The sequence below is a fragment of the Petaurus breviceps genome, unplaced genomic scaffold (genome assembly GCF_028583685.1).
Source record: "Petaurus breviceps papuanus isolate PSGF00001 unplaced genomic scaffold, PetGlider_PUasm1.0 176, whole genome shotgun sequence".
Classification (NCBI taxonomy): Eukaryota; Metazoa; Chordata; class Mammalia; order Diprotodontia; family Petauridae; genus Petaurus; species Petaurus breviceps.
Window position 1 is genome coordinate 22,537,089 of NW_027185771.1, and position 6,084 is coordinate 22,543,172.

The following is a 6,084-nucleotide window of genomic DNA, read 5'->3' on the forward strand; positions in this document are numbered from 1 at the left end:
AGCATGACACCCAGAAATAACTGGCCTTGTAACCTTGAGCAAGTTACTTAACCCTAATTGCTTAAAAAAAATAATAATAATTGGTTAGCTCATGAGAAAGATTAGAGTAAGCCTAAGTATGATATGAAATGCTGTAGATTTTTGAGGGCTTATATTGTAGCCTGCCACTTTGCTAAAGATACTAATTGCCAAAATTAGTATTAATTCTGATTCCCTATGACTTTCCTAGGATATCATTATATCATCATCAAGTAGCTATATTTTTCTCTTCTTTACCTATCTGTATGCATCCAATTTCTTTCTCTTTTTTTTTTTTTACTGATTTTGCTAACATTTCAAGAATTATATCAAATAATAGTGGGCAGAAGATCTATAATAATTGAAAATGGTTTGAATGTATGCCCACTTTAGTTGATACTTGCTTTTGGTATCAGATAAGTGCTTTTTGCATATATATATACATATATATGCAAATACATATATATTTATATATACATATATATTGATAAGCTCCATTTATGTAATATCTATATACTTATGTATGTACTTGCATGCATATGTACACACATTATATACATACACACACACATATATAAGTCTATGTATCTATATGTATCTATAATTTCATTTGAAGGGGTAGCTTGCTTTACTTTGTCAAATACTTTTTCTATGTCTATTAAGATAAGCATGAAGTTAGGGATGTTTTGATTTTTACCATGATTAATTATTTTTATGTTTTCCTAATGTTGAATATTGGGCAGCTAGGTGGTACATTGGATAAAGTGTTGGTTCTAGAATTAAGAAGACTCATCTTCCTGGGTTTCAATCTGTCCTCAGAAACTCACTAGATGTGTCATCTTGGGCAAGATACTTAACTCTGTTTGCCTCAGTTTCCTGATCTGTAAAGTCATCTGGGGAAGGAAATGGCCAACCATTTCAATCCTGGCTAAAAATATTTTAGCAGCATTTTGTTACAGTAAAGAATTGGAAACAAAGTAGATATTCAACATCAAGGAACTACTAAGCAAATTGTAGTGTATGCTGTAACAAATGATGTATGTGATGAATACAAGGAATCATAAAAAGTTCTACATGAACTGATACAAATTGAAGTAAATAGAGCCAATAAAACTATATACAAAATAACAACAAAAATATAAAATAAAGAATAATTACACACATAAACATGTGAATATCAAAAGCAATGTGGTAGAAATAAAAGACTGCATAAATTCCATGAAGAGATGTAAGACAACACCACTAATCAACAGTGTTGTGAAGTCAGAAGGTTAACAGGATCACACACTGCACATCTTTTCACACTTATTTCAATTTGTTGATTAGTTTTGATGATTTTTTAAATCTACTCCCTTTTGTTTTTTTAAAAAAATTGTTGTTTGTTATATGGGATAATGCTCTGGGTGGGACAGGGGTTGCGTATATGTAATAGGGGAAATATGATAATGTAAAAAGAAAAGACACCGATAAAAACTTATTTAAAGAAAAAAAAATAACATACCAAAGTGATGACATGCATTTGTAATCCCTACTACAGAGATTATGTGACTACTAGATTGTATAAATATGCATCCTGAGCAGCAATGGGATAAGCCAATCAAGTATCCACAATGAGTCTGGTACCAATATGGTGAGCTCTTGGAATTGGAAGATCAATAAACTACTGAAGAGAGGAAAGGATGAAATAAATATTTATTAAGTGCCTATCATGGGCTCAGCACTATAATGAAGACTTGACAAATATTACCTAATTTGATCTCTACAATCAACCTGAGAGGGAGTTGTGGTTATTCATCCCTATTTTATACCTGATGAAGCCAAAGCATAGGTTAAACGACTTGACCAGCTTCACATAGCTAATAAATGTCTGAGGTCAGATTTGAAGTCAGATCTTTCTGACATCAAGGCTAGTGCTCTACTCACTGTCCCACCTAAGTACCTCAGGAAGGGCAAAGTAGACAGATCAGAAAGAGCAGTCCAATTTCCCATATTGATTGGTATTCAGATCATGCCAATGAGTGGCCAATACACTTTCTACTCCAGATGAGATTGTTACGTCCATTCTCAAAAAAAAAAAAAAAGAAAAGAAAAAGAGAGAGGAAAAAAAAAAGAAGGAAAGAAGGAAAGAAAGAAAGGAAGAAAGAAAGAAAGGAAGGAAGGAAGGAAGGAAGGAAGGAAGGAAGGAAGAGAAATTGGGGCGTATAAAGGGAGGAAGAAAAAGAAGTAGAATGAAAATGAAATCACCTATTTACTTAAGTTTTGAACATAGGTAACATGGTGGATGACAATTATCTCAACAGAAAATTTTTGGGAGACAAATTTATAGGGGGAGCAAGGCCACTTTGGAACATGGTAAGTTTAGAGTGACAATGGTACATGCAAATCATCATGTCCATGATGGAATTGAAGATACAAAACTAGATTTTTCAAGGAAGATTAAGGCTAAATATATAGGAGAGTGATTCTTTTTCATATAGATAATAACTAAATCCACAAGAACAATTGAGCTCAACAAAGGAGAGAGGGTAGAAGGAGAAGAGAAGTGACCCAAATACAGAGTTTCATCAATATCTTTATTTAGATTCATAATTATTCATGAAAAGGACCTGTGAAACAAAGGCCACAAAAAGAGGAAGAGAAATAAAAAGAACAATGCCTTGGAATCCAAGAGAAAAGATTATTTCCAGAAATTGGAGAGCAGTCCAAAAGAATGAATACAGACAGTTCTGCTTTATGTAAATTTACATTATGCAAATCTTGCTTTACATAAAGAATTCTGAAAGAAATCTGCATTGCACAACACACAAAAAGAAATACTATGTTAAATTTGCTGTACATTACTGTGCTTTCTCTCTCTTCTCTTGCCCCTTGGCTCTGTGGTCTCCCCCTCTTCCCACTAAAAAACAAACAGGCAAAAATACCAAAAACAAAACAATTCCAAGTGAACAGAAGAACTGATATATGGAGAGACCATCACTGCTGGCAGGATAGAGGGCTATTTGAGACCTTCATGGTTAAGAGAGGAGACCTTTGTCTCATTCCACCCTCCTGCCTGCATATCTGTCTTCTATCTGTGCTTCCACCACTGTGTATCTGTCCTCAACCTGTGTGACACCAGCCCTCTCCAGTCTGTGTCTAAGTCTGGCCTTTATGCATCTACCCTTCTTGCCTATTCTTCCTGTCCATTCTGGCCAGGTCCCCACATGGCTGGCCACAAGGGCTTGTGTTCCTCTTCGTGTCTCAGTTCTCTGTCCACTACCCCCATTTGTTCCTGAACTGTATGCTGGTGCCCTCCTTTCATGGCCCCAAAGTGTTCTTTCTGTCCCTTTTCCTGCCTCCCTCCTTTCTCCACATTCTCAGATAAATTTACATTATGTAAAAATCACTTTATGTAGATGTCTTTGGAAAGGTTCACTTAAGTAAAGGGAGAGCATTTTTACTTAGAAAACAACCTTACATTTTGATAACCAAGAAACAATTATCAACTTTTAGTAAAAGAGAGAGGAGTTTCAATAGCTTGGTGGGGTTGAAAAGTAAATTATGAAGGCTTGACAAGTATGATATATGGATATATAGAGAATAAACACTGACTACACATTTTAAGAACTTGACAATTAAATCCAATCCAAGATTCCAATAAACATTTTCTAATTGCCTACTATGTGTCAGACACTGAGGAGACATATATTTAAAAGAAAAATGTAGTCTCTGACTTCAAAGAGTTTACAATGTAAATATACCTTTTATAATATACCTTTGATCACTTTTCCTCATTCCTTTATATTCAATTAATTGGCAATTAAAAATTATTTTAATGGCACAATATCAGGAGGACCTGAGTTCAGTTGCTGCCTTGGATGCTTATTAACTATGTGACCCAGGTCAAGTAAATTAACCTATTTGCCTCACCCCCAAAACTAGATTGAAAGTTAGTCTCAATGAGTCTGAAGGTTCCTTCAACTCTAAATATACAATTTTCTGAGGCAATTAACAGATAAATGATTAACGCATAAATGGACAAATGAATGTATGAATGAATTGATGAATGGATTGTGTGGAGATTACCCATTTCAAATGTACTAATGCTCTGACAATTTGGGGGTATTTAAGCACTATTCTTTGATTACAGTATAGCTTAATGCTCCTCTTCACTCTAACACTTCCATAGGATGAAGCAATTAGATTTTTTTTTCATTGACATGTCCCTAGATGTAGTCCACCAATGCCCATTGATTTATTAGTAATTTAATTCAGTTAAATTCAGGTATTAAGCAACTTCTTTGTGTAAGCCAGTAAGTTATTTTCATGCAGTAATCATCTGAGAGGCAGACATGACTCCTTGATCTTATAACAAAGAACAAATTCATGGTAGTTTTTTTTTTTTATTTGAAGAGGTGGGGGAGATAGGAGATTAGTATATTCACATATCAATATACCTTCTTCTACTTTGTTTTCTTTATTTCTTTTAAAAGATTTTTCATTCTTTATTATACAGAAAAATTAAATATCCACAGATTACTGCCAATCCCCAGTTCACTAAAATGGTTTGGGCCTGATGATTGGTTCACTTTTACCTTCTATCATTCCCATGTTTAAAGCCCCACTGGTGTCCCAATGTAATTCACTCCATATGGATAATTAATCATACTATTCACATAATCTGTTTTCACAACTAATTTGTTCTTTTAATAGATGCAGCATTTCCTCTCTGTGTGTGAATGATAAAAGTATTTACCTTTGATCACATTGCTTGCAATTGGAATAACTTCCATAAGGAGCATTTCCAGGGGGTTTGTTATTAATAACTCATGTATGCTGAAGACTGTCTCTCAAGTTCATGAATTCACAAGGTGTTTTTTTTTATGGTGATTGAAGCTGAAAACTACCTCCTTCTCCAAATATCCTTTAGTTCCTACCCAAGTCAACCATGTGACATAGGAAAATGGAGTTTAATCCATTATCATCTGAAATTTTTGTGCATGTTTCTACCACTTCTTTATTTTTCCACTATGTCATATTTATGTATCTATGAATTCATTCATTCACCCATCAATTAATTCATTCAGTCAAATATTTTTTTCGAACATTTATTGAATGACTACTTTGTGTATAGCACTTTGGGATCCCAATAATTTCCCATTGATTCTAAATTCCCTGGCTTTTACCCAAGTTCAGTTCTAATTTGGAATCTATTTAAATCAACAGTTCAAGTACCCATATCTCCACGCAAACCACACAAAAGAAAAATGAATTTAAAACAAAAAAAAAACAGAACAGATTTTGGTAAATAAAAATGCATTGAAACAAAGTATCAAAAATTGCCCACTCCACTGTGACATTTGGCTATCATCTCTTAAAAATGGTATACTCCAAAGGAGCTATACTAAAATCAACCTGCCCCTTGTCTTCCCTATGCTTCTGCATTTAACAAGTAAAGGACACATTCAGATCATTTACCTCCCTTCAATGATCTTTTTGAATTCCTCTACCTCCAGTCTCAACAGTCAAAATTACAGATGACAGGAACCTTAGGTCTAGACTCTAGCTGATGACCTAAGGAATCTGTTATAGCTCTGCACTCATCTCTCCATGGACATTTCTCCTACTTAAACCCTGCTGCCCCCCATGTTTACCATGACTCTCCAAGTGTTGGCCTTGTTCATTCCCTGGAGTTAGCTGTTTTCATGGTCCTTAATAAGGAGCTCAATATGTCTTTTCTGCTCATCTTAAAAGACCAGGTTACATGTTCTCTCACCACATGGTTGCTATCTCCTTCCTATTTCAGACCCATCTAACCCAATTCTTCTAAGTGAAAAGTATCCTATTCTTCTCATCTTCAGGAACTTTTCCCAATGAACCCTGTCAATCTCAGAAATTATGGGAAAAGTGGAGTTTCGCTGATCAATATCCCTTAAGAGGAGAAGCAAGCTCTGTGTTTTTTTATACCTATAAGTGAAGGTTCAGGGTAATTCATAGAAAATCATAGGTAGAAGATTCACCAAGAAGTGGTTTTCTAGTCCAACCACCCACATCTGAAACACGAATTCTCTCTCTCTCTCTCTCTCT